We start from the raw sequence: 16,397 nt of genomic DNA on the forward strand, positions 1-16,397 counted from the left end.
TTAATTCCAGGCATTCTTATTTTCACTGCATCATGTTAATGCCTTTTTATTTTTCAAAGATTTATTTATTTGAAAGTCAGAGTTACACAGAGAGAGAAACAGAGGCAGAGAGAGAGAAAGAAGTCTTTCATCTGCTGCTTCATTCCCCAAATGGCCACAACAGATGGAGCTGGGGTACACCGAAGCCAGGAGCCAGGAGCTTCTTCTGGGTCTCCCATGCAGGTGCAGGGGCCCAAGGACTTGGACCATCTTCTGCTTTCCTAGGCCATAGCCAAGAGCTGGATTGTAAGTGGAGCAGCTGAGACTTGAACCGCCACCATTATGGGATGCCGGCACTGCAGGTGGTGGCTTTACCCTCTACGCCACAGCACCAGCCCTGTTAATGCCTTTTTTAATGTGTTTCAGTGCAGAAGATGAAAAAGATCCCATTTTTGTAGTTTTCTGACTGTATGTAGGTTGAGTGTATTTTCACATGTTTAACAGTGATTGGCATTTTTGTGTGTGTGTGAAATACCTGTCCATTTTCTTTGCCTTTTTAAATCGAGTGTGAAGGGGTTTTTCAAATGGGGAGACAGGACACGGGAGTGTACATTCTAAGAGCGGGCCACTGGATAGCTAAGCATTCCCACTTTTATTTATAGGATACCAGCAAATCTACAAGTCAGCAGGCACGTAGGCAAGGTTATACATCAACTTAAGGATTTGGGAAAGGAATTTGGTCTTGTAGTCTAACATAGGGATTAGAGCTGTGTTGTAAATCTTCAGAGACAGGTCCATTTAGATACTCGTGCAAATTTACAATTTCCCGAAAATATTCCAGGTACCAATCAATTAGCCCCCTGCTGCTCTCAGTGCCACATTCCTTTGGGGGGGGGGTGCCCATCAATGAACTGTTTTGGTGTGAGCTGCCTCTTTTTTTTTTTTTTTTAACTTTTATTTAATGAATATAGATTTCCAAAGTACAGCTTATGGACTACATTGGCTCCCCCCCCCACGAATGACTTCCCTCCCACCTGCCACCCTCCCCTTTCCTTAGGCCCTTTCCTGCTCTCTCTCCCCTTCCATTCTTATCAAGATTCATTTTCAATTATCTTTATATACAGAAGATCAGTTTAGTATATATTAAGTAAAGATTTCAACAGTTTGCACCCACACAGAAACACAAAGTGAAAAATACTGCTTGAGTACTCATTATAGCATTAAATTAGAATGTACAGCACATTAAGGACAGAGATCCTAAATGAGGAGTAAGTGCACAGTGACTCCTGTTGTTGACTTTACCAATTGACACTCCTGTTTATGGCATCAGTAATCTCCCTAGGCTCCAGTCATGAGATTCCAAGGCTATGGAAGCCTTTTGAGTTCACCGACTCTTATCTTATTTAGACAAGGTCATAGTCAAAGTGGAAGTTCTCTTCTCGCTTCAGAGAAAGGTACCTCCTTCTTTGAAGACCTGTTCTTTCCACTGGGATCTCACTCACAGAGATCTTTCATTTAGGTTTTTTTTGTTTCTTTTTTTTGCCAGAGTGTCTTGGCTTTCCATGCCTGAAATACTCTCATGGGCTTTTCAGCCAGATCCGAATGCCTTTAGGGCTGATTCTGAGGCCAGAGTGCTGTTTAGGACATCCGCCATTCTATGAGTCTGCTGTGTATCTCGTTTCCCATGTTGGATCGCTCTCCCCTTTTTTTATTCTATCGGTTAGTATTAGCAGGCACTAGACTTGTTTATGTGATCCCTTTGACTCTTAGTCCTTTCATTATGATCAATTGTGAACTGAAATTGATCACTTGGACTAGTGAGATGGCATTGGTACATGCCACCTTGATAGGGTTGAATTGGATTCCCCTGGTATGTTTCTAACTCTACCATTTGGGGCAAGTCAGCTTGAGCATGTCCCAAATTGTACATCTCTTCCCTCTCTTATTCCCACTCTTATATTTAACAGGGATTACATTTCAGTTAAATTTCAACACTTAAGAATAACTGTGTATGGTATTCTAAAGAGTACATATCCCATAATTTCTTTATCCAGTCTACCGTTGATGGGCATTTAGGTTGGTTCCAGGTCTTAGCTATTGTGAATTGAGCTGCAATAAACATTAGGCTGCAGACCGCTTTTTTGTTTGCCAATTTAAATTCCTTTGGGTAAATTCCAAGGAGTGGGATGGCTGGGTCGAACGGTAGGGTTATCTTCAGGTTTCTGAGGAATCTCCAGACTGACTTCCATAGTGGCTTGACCAGTTTGCATTCCCACCAACAGTGGGTTAGTGTCCCTTTTCCCCCACATCCTCGCCAGCATCTGTTGTTGGTAGATTTCTGCATGTGAGCCATTCTAACCGGGGTGAGGTGAAACCTCATTGTGGTTTTGATTTGCATTTCCCTGATTGCTAATGACCTTGAACATTTTTTCATGTGCCTGTTGGCCATTTGGATTTCGTCTTTTGAAAAATGTCTATTGACTGATGCCATAAACAGGAGTGTCAATTGGTAAAGTCAACAACAGGAGTCACTGTGCACTTACTCCTCATGTAGGATCTCGGTCCTTAACGTGCTGTACACTGAGGCTTAATGCTATAACGAGTACTCAAACAGTATATTTCACTTTGTGTTTCTATGGGGGTGCAAACGACTGAAATCTTTACTTAATGTACACTAAACTGATCTTCTGTAAAAAAAAAAAAAAAAAAAAAGAAAGAAATTTTCAATTCCCAACTTGACTCTCACTGGGATTAAACATGACAATAGGTCTGATCTGATTTCATCATCATTTTAAAAAAATCATCTATTATTTTTCACTTTATGTTTCTGTGTGGGAGCAAACTGTTGAAATACTTACTTAAGGTATACTAAGCTGATCTTCTGTATATTAAGATAATCGAAAATGAATCTTGATGTGAATGGAAGGGGAGAGGGAGTGGGAAAGGGGAGGGTTGTTGGTGGGAGGGACGGTATGGGGGGGGAAGCCATTGTAACCCATGAGTCGTACTTTGGAAATTTATATTCATTAAATAAAAGATAAAAAAAAAAAAAAAAAAAAAAAAAAAAAAAAAAAGAAAAATGTCTATTGAGGTCCTTGGCCCATCTCTTAAGTGGGTTGTTGGTTTTGTTTTTGTGGAGTTTCTTGATCTCTTTGTAGATTCTGGTTATTAACCCTTTATCTGTTGCATAGTTTGCAAATATTTTTTCCCATTCTGTCGGTTGTCTCTTCACTCTCCTGACTGTTTCTTTTGCAGTACAGAAACTTCTCAATTTGATGCAATCCCAATAGTTAATTTTGGCTTTGACTGCCTGTGCCTCCTGGGTCTTTTCCAGAAATTCTTTGCCTGTGCCAATATCTTGAAGGGTTTCTCCAATGTTCTCTAGTAACTTGATGGTGTCAGGTCATAGATTTAGGTCTTTAATCCATGTTGAGTGGATTTTTGTGTAAGGTGTAAGGTAAGGGTCTTGCTTCATGATTCTGCACGTGGAAATCCAATTTTCCCAGCACCATTTATTGAATAGACTGTCCTTGCTCCAGGAATTAGTTTTAGATCCTTGATCAAATATAAGTTGGCTGTAGATGTTTGGATTGATTTCTGGTGTTTCAATTCTGTTCCATTGGTCTATCCATCTGTTTCTGTACCAGTACCATGCTGTTTTGATTACAACTGCCCTGTAGTATGTCCTGAAATCTGGTATTGTGATGCCTCCGGCTTTGTTTTTGTTGTACAAGATTGCTTTAGCTATTCGAGGTCTCTTGTGCCTCCATATAAATTTCAGCACCATTTTTTCCAGATCTGAGAAGAAGGTCTTCGGTATCCTGATTGGTATTGCATTGAATCTCTAAATTGCTTTTGGGAGAATGGACATTTTGATGATATTGATTCTTCCAATCCATGAGCATGGAAGATTTTTCCATTTCTTGGTATCCTCTTCTATTTGTTTCTTTAAGGTTTTGTAATTTTCATCGTAGAGATCTTTAACGTCTTTGGTTAAGTTTATTCCAAGGTATTTGATTGTTTTTGTAGCTATTGTGAATGGGATTGATCTTAGAAGTTCTTCCTCAGCCATGGCATTGTCTGTGTATACAAAGGCTGTTGATTTTTGTGCATTGATTTTATACCCTGCTACTTTGCCAAACTCTTCTATGAGTTCCAATAGTCTCTTAGTAGAGTTCTTTGGGTCCCCTAAATACAGAATCATGTCATCTGCAAAGAGGGATAGTTTGAGTTCTTCCTTCCCAATTTGTATCCCTTTAATTTCTTTTTCGTGGACACTATGGGAAACGGTGGCTTGATCAGCATAGCCCTGACTGTTAATGAACAACTTAATACATTATCCCTCTTAGTAGTTTTTTTTTTATCTGTTCTACTTAATATGACTGGTTTAGTTCTGTAATTGATGCACAGTTATTCTTAAGTGTTGAAAATTAACTGAAATGTGATCCCTGTTGAACATGGGAGTGGGAATGGGAGAGGGAAGAGATGTATAATTTGGGACGTGCTCAGGCTGACTTGCCCCAAGTGGTGGAGTTGTAAGCATACCAGGGGATTCCAATTCAATCCCATCGAGGTGGCATGTACCAATGCCATCTCACTGTTCCAGGTGATCAATTTCAGTTCACAGTTGGTCATGGTGGAGGGACTGGGAGTCAAAGGGAGCACATAGACAAGTCTAGTACCTGCTAATGCTAACCGATGGAGTAAATAAAGGGGAGAGTGATCCAACATGGGAAGTGAGATACTCAGCAGACTCATAGAATGGCAGATGTCCTAAATAGCACTCTGGCCTCAGAATCAGCCCTAAAGGCATTCGGATCTGGCTGAAAAGCCCATGAGAGTATTTCAGGCATGGAAAGCCAAGACACTCTGGCAAAAGATCTCTGTGAGTGAGATCCCAGTGGAAAGAACAGGTCTTCAAAGAAGGAGGTACCTTTCTCTGAAGGGAGGAGAGAACCTCCACTTTGACTATGACCTTGTCTAAACAAGATAAGAGTCGGAGAACTCAGAGGGCTTCCATAGCCTTGGAAACTCATGACTGGAGCATAGGGAGATTACTGATGCCATAGACAGGAGTGTCAATTGGTAAAGTCAACAACAGGAGTCACTGTGCACTTACTCCTCACGTAGGATCTCTATCCTTAATGTGCTGTACATTGAGATTTAATGCTATAACGAGTACTCAAACAATATATTTCACTTTGTGTTTCTATGGGGGTGCAAACTGTTGAAATCCTTACTTAATGCATACTAAACTGATCCTCTGTAAAAAAAAAAAGAAATTATCAATTCCCAACTTGACTCTCACTGGGATTAAACATGACAATAGGTCTGATCTGATTTCATCATCATTTAAAAAAAATCATCTATTATTTTTCACTTTATGTTTCTGTGTGGGAGCAAACTGTTGAAATCCATACTTGATGTATACTAAGCTGATCTTCTGTATATTAAGATAATCGAAAATGAATCTTGATGTGAATGGAAGGGGAGAGGGAGTGGGAAAGGGGAGGGTTGTGGGTGGGAAGGACGGTATGTGGGGGAAGCCATTGTAATCCATAAATCGTACTTTGGAAATTTATATTCATTAAATAAAAGTTAAAAAAAAAGAATTACTTACTGCAAAAAAAAAAAATAACTGTGTATGAATTACAGAATTAAACCAGTAGCATTAAGTAGAACAGACAAAAAAAAACTACTAAGAGGGATAATGTATTAAGTTGTTCATTAACAGTCAGGGCTATGCTGATCAAGTCACCGTTTCTCATAGTGTCGATTTCACTTCAACAGGTTTCCTTTTTGGTGTTCAGTCAGTTGTCACCGATCAGGGAGAAAATATGATATTTGTCCCTTTGGGACTGGCTTATTTCACTGAGCATGATGTGTTCCAGATTCCTCCATTTTGTTGCAAATGACTGGATTTCACTGTTTTTTACTGCAGTATAGTATTCTAAAGAGTACATCATATCCCAAAATTTCTTTATCCAGTCTATCGTTGATGGGCATTTAGGTTGGTTCCAGGTCTTAGCTACTGTGAATTGAGCTGAAATAAACATTTGGGTACTGACTGCTTTTTTGTTTGCCAATTTAAATTCCTTTGGGTAAATTCCAAGGAGTGGGATGGCTGGGTTGTATGGTAGGGTTATCTTCAGGTTTCTGAGGAATCTCCAGACTGACTTCCATAGTGGCTTGACCAGTTTGCATTCCCACCAACAGTGGGTTAGTGTCCCTTTTCCCCCACATCCTCGCCAGCATCTGTTGTTGGTAGATTTCTGCATGTGAGCCATTCTAACCGGGGTGAGGTGAAACCTCATTGTGGTTTTGATTTGCATCTCCCTGATTGCTAGTGATCTTGAACATTTTTTCATGTGCCTGTTGGCCATTTGGATTTCGTCTTTTGAAAAATGTCTATTGAGGTCCTTGGCCCATCACTTAAGTGAGTTGTTGGTTTTGTTTTTGTGGAGTATCTTGATTTCTTTGTAGATTCTGGTTATTAACCTTTTATCTGATGTACAGTTTGCAAATATTTTTTCCCATTCTGTCGGTTGTCTCTTCACTCTCCTGACTGTTTCTTTTGCAGTACAGAAACTTCTCAATTTGATGCAACCCCAATAGTTGATTTTGGTTTTGACTGCCTGTGCCTCCTGGGTCTTTTCCAGAAACTCTTTGCCTGTGCCAATATCTTGAAGGGTTTCTCCAATGTTCTCTAATAATTTGATGGTCTCGGGTTGTAGATTTAGGTCTTTAATCCATGTTGAGTGGATTTTTGTGTAAGGTGTAAGGTAAGGGTCTTGCTTCATGATTCTGCATGTGGAAATCCAGTTTTCCCAGCACCATTTATTGAATAGACTGTCCTTGCTCCAGGAACTGGTTTAGGATCCTTGATCAAATATAAGTTGGCTGTAGATGTTTGGGTTGATTTCTGGTGTTTCAATTCTGTTCCATTGGTCTATCCATCTGTTTCTGTACCAGTACCATGCTGTTTTGATTACAACTGCCCTGTAGTATGTCCTGAAATCTGGTATTGTGATGCCTCTGGCTTTGTTTTTGTTGTACAAAATTGCTTTAGCTATTCGAGGTCTCTTTTGCCTCCATATGAATTTCAGCATTATGTTTTCTAGATCTGAGAAGAATGTTTTGGTATCCTGATTGGTATTGCATTGAATCTCTAAATTGCTTTTGGGAGAATGGACATGTTGATGATATTGATTCTTCCAATCCATGAGCATGGAAGATTTTTCCATTTTTGGTATCCTCTTCTATTTCTTTCTTTAAGGTTTTGTAATTCTCATCATAGAGATCTTTAACATCCTTGGTTAAGTTTATTCCAAGGTATTTGATTGTTTTTGTAGCAATTGTGAATGGGATTGATCTTAGAAGTTCTTCCTCAGCCATGGCATTGTCTGTGTATACAAAGGCTGTTGATTTTTGTGCATTGATTTTATATCCTGCTACTTTGCCAAACTCTTCTATGAGTTCCAATAGTCTCTTAGTAGAGTTCTTTGGGTCCCCTAAGTAAAGAATCATATCATCTGCAAAGAGGGATAGTTTGACTTCTTCCTTCTCAATTTGTATTCCTTTAATTTCTTTTTCTTGTCTGATGGCTCTGGCTAAAACTTCCAGAACTATGTTAAATAGCAGTGGTGAGAGTGGACATCCCTGTCTGGTACCAGATCTCAGTGGAAATGCTTCCAACTTTTCCCCATTCAATAGGATGCTGGCCATGGGTTTTTCATAAATTGCTTTGATTATATTGAGGAATGTTCCTTCCAAACCCAGTTTGCTTAGAGTTTTCATCATGAAAGGGTGTTGAATTTTATTGAATGCTTTCTCTGTACCTATTGAGATAATCATATGGTTTTTCTTCTGCAGTCTGTTAATGTGGTGTATCACATTGATTGATTTGCGAATGTTGAACCATCCCTGCATACCAGGGATAAATCCCACTTGGTCTGGGTGGATGATTTTCCTGATGTGTTGTTGCATTCTATTGGCGAGAATTTTATTGAGGATTTTTGCGTCTATGTTTATCATGGATATTGGTCTGTAATTTTCTTTCAATGCTGCATCTTTCTCTGGCTTAGGGATTAAGGTGATGCTGGCTTCATAGAAAGAATTTGGGAGGATTCCATCTTTTTCGAGTGTTCTGAATAGTTTGAGAAGAATTGGAATTAGTTCTTCTTTAAACGTCTGGTAGAATTCAGCAGTGAATCCATCTGGTCCTGGGCTTTTCTTTGTTGGGAGGGCCTTTATTATTGTTTCAATTTCTGTTTCAGTTATGGGTCTATTTAGGTTTTCTATGTCTTCATGGTTCAATTTAGGTAGATTGCATGTGTCCAGGAATCTATCCATTTCTGATAGATTTTCTTGTTTGCTGGCATACAAGTCCTTGTAGTAATTTCTGAGGATTCTTTTTATTTCTGTGGTGTCTGTTGTTATGTTTCCTTTTTCATTTCTGATTTTATTGATTTGGGTCTTTTCTCTTCTTTTTTTAGTTAGTTGGGCCAATGGGGTGCCAATTTTGTTTATTTTTTCAAAAAAACAGCTCTTCACTTGGCTGATTTTTTTGTAATTTTTTTGGAAATCAATCCTGTTAATTTCTTCTCTGATTTTAATTATTTCTCTTCTCCTACTAGATTTGGGTCTGGTTTGCTGCAGTTTTTCTAGGTCCTTGAGATACGCTGAAAGCTCATTTATTTGGTGCCTTTCCAATTTCTTGATGTAGGCACCTATTGCTATAAACTTGCCTCTCAATACTGCTTTTGCCGTATCCCATAAGTTTTGATATGTTGTGTTGTTATCCTCATTTACTTCCAGAGAGGTTTTGATTTCTCTTTTGATTTCTTGAATGACCCAGTGTTCATTCAGGAGCATGTTGTTCAATCTCCATGTGTTTGCATACTTTCTAGGGTTTCCTGAGTTGCTAATTTCCAACTTCATTCTGCTGTGGTCTGAGAAGCTGCATGGTATGATTCTAATTCTTTTAAATTTGCTGAGACTTGCTTTATGGCCTAGTATGTGATCAATCCTAGAGAAGGTTCCATGCGCTGCTGAGAAGAATGTAAAGTCTTTAGATGTAGGATTGAAAGTTCTGTAGATATCTGTTAGATCCATTTGGGCTATAGTGTCGATTAAATCTGCTATTTCCTCGTTGATCTTCTGTCCAGATGATCTGTCTGTTTCTGAGAGTGGAGTATTGAAGTCCCCCAGTACTATTGTATTGGAATCTAAGTCTCCATTTAAGTCCCTTAACATATCTTTTAAATAGACCGGTGCCCTGTAATTAGGTGCATATACATTTATAATAGTTACATCTTCCTGTTGAATTGAACCCTTAATCATTATATAGTGCCCCTCTTTGTCTCTCTTAACTCTTTTTGTATTAAAGTTTATTTTGTCTGATATTAATATGGCTACACCTGCTTTTTTTTGGTTTTTGTTGGCATGGAATATCTTTTTCCAACCTTTCACTTTCAGTCTGCTTGCATCTTTGTTAGAGAGATGTGTTTCTTGTAGGCAACAAATAGTTGGGTTTTGTTCCTTAAGCCAATCAGCCAATCAATGTCTTTTAACTGAAGAGTTAAGTTCATTAACGTTTAATGTGACTATTGATACATAGTGACTTTGCCCTGCCATTTTCCCATAGATATTTTCTAGTATACGCTTTGAGCTTCCTATGCTCTTTTACTGGTAGGTTTTCTTCCTTTACCTTCTTTCATATTGATGGCCGTGTTTCTGTGTTTCTTAGTGTAGCACATCTTTAAGTATCTTTTGCAGGGCTGGACAAGTGGCGGCAAACTCTTTCAATTTCTGTTTGCTATGAAAAGTCTTTATTTCACCTTCATTCACAAATCAGAGCTTAGCAGGATATAATATTCTGGGCTGGCAATTTTTCTCTCTTAGCACCTGTGCTATGTTTCACCATTCCCTCCTAGCCTGTAGTGTTTCTGATGAGAAGTCTGCTGTGAGTCTAATTGGAGATCCTCTGAGAGTAATCTGACATTCTCTCTTGCACATTTTAGGATCTTTTCTTTATGTTTCACTGTGGAGAGTTTAATTACAATGTGTCCTGGTGAGGATCTCTTTTGGTCATGTTTATTGGGGGTTCTATGAGCTTCCTGTACTAGGATGTCTGTCCTTCTCCAAACCCGGAAAATTCTCTGCTAGTATCTCACTAAAAAGGCCTTCTAATCTTTTCTCTCTCTCTTCATGCCTTCAGGAACTCCTAGGACTAAAATGTTGGTTTTTAAAATAGTATCCTGTAGATTCCCAACAATATTTTTTAGATTTCTACTTTCCTCTTCTTTTCTTTGGTTTGACTGTATGTTTTCCTGTGCTCTGACTTCTAAGTCTGATATTCTCTCTTCTGTTTCACTGACTCTGTTTTTTAGACTTTCTAATGTGTTTGTCATTTGATCTATTGAGTTCTTCATTTCATTTTGATTTCTCTTCACAATCACACTTTCCTGTTCTATTAGTTTCTGCATTTCATTTTGATTCTTCCTTACAATTTCATTTTCACGAGAGAGATTTTCAATCCTGTCCAATAGGAATTTCTGTAGTTCAAGGATTTGCTTTTGAAAACTTCTAAGTGTTCTTATCATAAATTTTTTGAAATCTGTATCTTACATTTCTTCTATCTCATCATCTTCATAATCTTGGCTTGGGGTGTTTTGTTTATTTGGAGGCGTCATTGTGTCTTCGTTGATCTTGTTCCCTCGATTTCTGTGTTTGTTGCTTGGCATAGTTAATTCTTCCCTCACTGTGAGTTTTTTTTTTTTTTTTTATACTATGTCTGTGTTAAGTGGACTGTCTGCTGTTGGAGGAGCCTTGGAGGCTTGAGATGGGTGTGGCCTGAGAGCTCTGCTTGGTTCTTCCGGGTTACGGGTGTGCAAAGGTGACACCCTCAAGTTATGAGTGGTAAATCTCTCTATTTATTTATTTATTTATTTATTTATTTTCTTTTTTTATTCAGGAGGTAAGTAATACCGCATGGCTGAGCAGAATTGATGGTATTTAGCTTCCGATCTCTGGCTTCTACCCAAAGAGTCTGTGCGGGCTCAGTTTCTCCTGTGGACTCCCACTGGGTTGCCTAGGCTACTGAATTGTAGCGCCTCAGTTCCTTAGCTCTACCCTTTTGTTATGTATATCCAGAGGGGGCCTGCTCTTTGTCTCTTGCTCGCCTTTGCAAGGTTGGCAGAGAGAGAAACTCGTCTGTACCTGTACCCCCCCACCTTTTTTTTTTTTCTTCTCTCCTGTAGTCAGTCTGTTGAACTTTCCCGCCTCAAAGCCCGCTTCCCTCTAGATTCTGTCTGCCATTTCCCCACCAATATCTTGGGTTACTGAACTCACCTCTCCTTCCAGCGCTGATGTGTGGACTCAGGGCCGTGGGCGTCCCTGCTCTCCCCGCTGGTCGTCTGTGTCACATCTACTCCCCTTCCTGCACTGGCGCGCAGACCCTGCGGCTCCCGTGGCTCGGCTTCCGTGCAGTGGGCGACCTTGCTCTCCCCGTAGGTCCTCCGAGTCACAGCCACTAGATCTGGAAGAGTTTCCTCTGCAGTTTTTTCCTGATCCTTTTTCTGAGGCTACCGTAACTCCACTTTTATTAAACTAAATTTTCCTGGACTATTGGTGTGCGCCCTCACTCTTCCGCCATCTTGGCTCCGCCCCTCGTGAGCTGCCTCTTAATTTCAGGGGTGTGTGCCTCCCAGAGACATTTATGCAGCATCTCTACAGAGTGTTGATCTTTCTCTTGTCAGTTTATAATTGCTCTTTGTGCTCTAAGAATTTAATCCTTTGTCATAAGTATTGCAAATCATTTTCCTCCATGGATATTATTTATTTGTTGACTTTTCTTAATTAAGAGCTTTAATCTTGGCCAGCACCATGGCTCACTAAGCTAATCGTACATCTAAGGCGCCGGCACTCCGGGTTCTAGTCCCGATTGGGGCGCCAGTTCTGTCCTGGTTGCCCCTCTTCCAGTCCAGCTGTCTGATGTGGCCTGGGAAGGCAAATGGAGGATGGCCCAAGTGCTTGGGCCCTGCACCCACATGGGAGACTAGGGGGAAGCACCTGGCTCCTGGCTTTGGATTGGTGCAGTGCCGGCTGTAGCGGCCATTTTGGGGGTGAACCAACAGAAGGAAGACCTTTCTCTCTGTCTTTCTCTTTCACTGTCTAACTCTGCCTGTCAAAAAAAAAAGAGCTTTAATCTTCTGCTGTGATTGGAATTTATGTTTAAATATAGTGTGATGTGACTATATAACATTGTTTTCTTCAATATGATAGAATAATTTTGCCTGATGTTTTAAAAACATCTTGCAACTGAATTGAAATGTCATGTATATTATACATTATATCTCGACATACATTATATCTTTGTACTTATTTCTGAACTGTGTTTTCTGTGTTTTGTATTCTTTGTGCCAGTCCCATGGTGTTTTGATATCTGGCAAAGCCTGTTCTTCCTTATTTTTCCATTTGAACATTTCTTAGTTTTTCCCATATAATTACTTTATGAAATAAACTTTTCATTTTCTCCAGTTCAAGAAGATTCATCATTGGATTGTTATTAAAATTATATTCTCTTTGTAGGCAAATTTAAAAGTATTGTTTTTTTTAAAAATTTTTTGACAGGCAGAGTGGACAGTGAGAGAGGGAGACAGAGAGAAAGGTCTTCCTTTGCTGTTGGTTCACCCTCCAATGGCCACTGCGGCCAGTGCACTGCGACCAATGCACCGCGCTGATCTGAAGGCAGGAGCCAGGTGCTTCTCCTGGTCTCCCATGGGGTGCAGGGCCCAAGCACTTGGGCCATCCTCCACTGCCCTCCTGAGCCACAGCAGAGAGCTGGCCTGGAAGAGGGGCAACTGGGACAGAATCCGTCACCCTGACCAGGACTAGAACCCGGTGTGCTGGCGCCACAAGGCAGAGGATTAGCCTATTGAGCCTTGGTGCCGGCCAAAAGTATTGATATTTTTAAATATTGTCTTCCACTTAAGAACGTAGCATGTCTCTGTAATTTTATGTTCTTATTTTACATCATTAGTAGTATTTTAGAATTTGTTTTCTTACTAAATTTATTCTTTTGAGGTCAGTCTTTGGTCTATTGGTTAAGATGCTGGTTAAGACATCTACATCTCATATTTGAATACCTGGGTTCCATAACAGCTCTGACACCTGATTCCAGCTTCCTGTTAATTCAGACCCTCAGGGTCAGTATGTTGGTTCAAATAATTGGGTTTCTGCTACCCACATGGAAATCTGGAATTATCTGTGGGCTACTTGTTTTGGGTTCTTATCCCATGGTATTGTGGGCATTTGGGTAGTGAGTCAACAGATGGAGATCACCCTCTCTCTGTTATTCTCTGTTTCTTGAATACAAAATCTTCGTTAGTATTTTATAGATTTGTTGCTATTAAGAGGGAATTTCTTTTTATAACTTATTTTCATGTAAAGAGAAACAGTTGTTTTAATACCTTACCAGTAGAGACTCTTGCGTTTTATAGCTATAGTCTTAACAAAGACAAAAATTATAGGTACATAGTGATATCAAGTTTCTTTTATACATTTTTATCAATCATTTTTCTTTTAGTTTATCAAAATTTCCTAAATAACATAGAAAAATGATGATAGTTGCTTGTCACATAATATTTTTATTATTTTAAGAGATTTATTGATTTATTTGAAAGGCAGATATATATGTATGTATCTTCCATCATCTGGTTCACCCCCCCCCCCAAATGGCCACTTCGACTGGGGCTGTGTCAAGCTGAAACTAGGAGCCTAGAGCTCTATCCTGGCCTCCTCCATGGGTCTCAGGGACACATGTACTTGAACCATCTTTCTCTGCCTTCCCAGGCACATTAGCAGAGAGCTGGATTGGAAGTAGAGTATCTGGGACTGTAACTGGCACTCCAATATGGGATGTCAGTGTTGTAGATTGTGGCTTAACCTACTGTGCCACAATGCCGTCCAGGTTCATATTTTTAAGGATTTATTCATTTGAAAGGCAGCATGAGGGAGAGAGACACACATCTTCCACTTGCTGGTTCACTTCCCAGATCCTTGCAACAGCCAAGGCTTGGCTAGGCTGAAGCCAGGAGCCAGTCACTCCATCCAGGTCTCCCATGAGAGTGGCAGGAACTCAAGTACTTGGGACATCATCTTCTGCTTCCCAGGTTCATTACCAGGTAGCTAGACCAGAAGCATGGAGTTTCTGTGATTGGAACTGGCACACTGATACAGAATATTGGTTTCCTAAGCAGTGACTGAAGCTGCTGAGCCACAATGCCTGCCCTGGTTCATATTATTTTTAATGGTTACATTAGAATTACATTGTGTGGCTATGTCTTAATTATTTATTTATTTTTAAATTTTTTGGTTTTTAATTTTTAAGGTGGACAAATTTCATATATTTCATATATACAGATTTAGGAGCATAGTAATGCTTTCCACCCTACCCTCCCTTCCACCCAATTCCTACCCTCTCTACTCCTTCCTTTCACATTCTTTCTATCATAATTGTTTAATCAATCTCAAATTGATAGGTATCTTGGTTGTCTCTGCTTTTAATGGTTTTAAGAGGTGTTGAGATTAACATTATTGCAAATGCATCTTTGTGCATTAGAAGGGTGATTATTGTGATTGCTATGCTAAAATAATTTCACATTTGAAGTTTTGATGTATTTAGCAAATAGACTGGACTTCCATAAATAGCCAGTTTATACTTATACTATCAATGTATAAGAGAGCTCATTTATCTCTTGCTAATTCTGATTATTTTCTATCCTTTTATCTGTATCAGTGTGGTAGACAATAATTTATGTGGCATCATTTTTAATTATATTTCAGGATTTACTAATGAGGTTAACTCTTTTTATGTTCTGTATTATGAATAATGAATTGTATAATCATTTTAAAAATATTTATTTCTTGAAAATCAGAGTTACAGAGAGAGAAGGAGAGATAGAGCAGTCTTCTATTGGCTGGTTCACTCTCCAAGTGGCAACAACAAAGCTAGGAGTCTGGGACTCCATCTGGTTTTCCCATGTAGGTGACAGGATCCCAAACACTTGGGCCATCATCCACTGCTTTCCCGAGCATCTTAGCTAGGAATTGGATCAGAAGTGGTGCAACCAAGACATGATTTGGTGCTCATATGAGATGCTGGCATGATCTTACACAACATTGGCCCTGAATTGTCTGATTCTTTACCTCACTTCCTTTCTTGTGGTATTGAATGAGTCATATTGAATTATGAAATCCATATATTAGAGATAGTCATCTATCTTATTTATTGTAAAATTTATTTCTAGGGTTATTAAATTTGTTTTTGTTACTAAATATTGTTCTATAGTCTGTTTTATTTTTTCTCTTTCTGTCTTTGCTCACCCTTGCCAGCTAACAATTTGAGGGTTTTCTCTGTCATGTCTTTGGTGTTTCTAGTCTAGAATCAGGTTTCATAATAGTATTTGGTAACTCCTGTTGTGTAGTGATATTTGGGGGTTTTACCTTGTCTCTGAGCCACATGGCCTACCTGCATTCTAGGTGGTATTTTCTCTCTGGTCCTGCAGCCCTTTTCTCCCTTTCTCCCTGTGCTTGCAGTCAGCTGTTCCCTCTAGCAGCAGGCATGCAGTAGGTTTTTTTTTTATTCCTTTCCAATTGGTGAGTCTGGCTTTGGTCCACCATCTCTCACAAGGCTCTTTTTGATCTGCATTATCTCTTAGTAGTCAAACTACTGCTCCGACAGTGATGAGGTTGGCAGGTTTAAAGTAGGGACCTCTTTATATATGACAGCTATGGAAAGCATCTCTAATTGAGACTTCTGGCTGTGTAATCATTAGCATAAGCATCAGCATCCCTGTAATTAATAGGTGGGTAAGAAATCTATTTAATCTCTTTAGAGATGATGGAACCATAGTGTTTCCATGGTCAGAAATGTACAAATGGTTGGACAGTGTTAATTTCATATAGTGTGTTGGTTCAACATGTGAGTTTTGGAATTTAGATCAGCTACTTACTAGATCTGTTGTCTTATGCAAGTTTTGATTATTTTTCCAGTAGCTTTAATTTCTTCAGGAGTAAAATGGTGATTGTGTAAGTACAAAGATAATTGCCTGAGGAATAAATGAGTGTATATATATAATACATTTAGCTACTGCCTGCCACATAGTTGATGTTCAATAAATGTTAGAATTTATTGTTATGATTAATCTTCAAGTGTAAGTATCACCCTTTGGTAGCTCAGTTTTTTTCCTGGTACTAAAATTTTTCTCTTTTAAAACCACAATTGACTGTGATAAAATTGAACCAGTCAGAAATATTTGAACCCTGCTGTGATAATTTCATGAAAACTCTACTACTCTGAAGCTTAGATTTTTCAATATCTAAAATGAGTGTCATGATTAATAAAATAAAACACA

At 39.2% G+C, this 16,397-nt stretch overlaps 1 protein-coding gene across 4 annotated transcripts in view; it reads left to right on the forward strand.

The window, feature by feature from the left end:
• Positions 1-16,397, forward strand: part of HPSE2 (heparanase 2 (inactive)) — a 781,878-nt gene that overhangs the window by 164,954 nt on the left and 600,527 nt on the right. The gene's annotated exons all lie outside the window — the stretch shown is intronic.

This window comes from Oryctolagus cuniculus, chromosome 15 (assembly GCF_964237555.1).
Source record: "Oryctolagus cuniculus chromosome 15, mOryCun1.1, whole genome shotgun sequence".
NCBI classification, from domain to species: Eukaryota; Metazoa; Chordata; class Mammalia; order Lagomorpha; family Leporidae; genus Oryctolagus; species Oryctolagus cuniculus.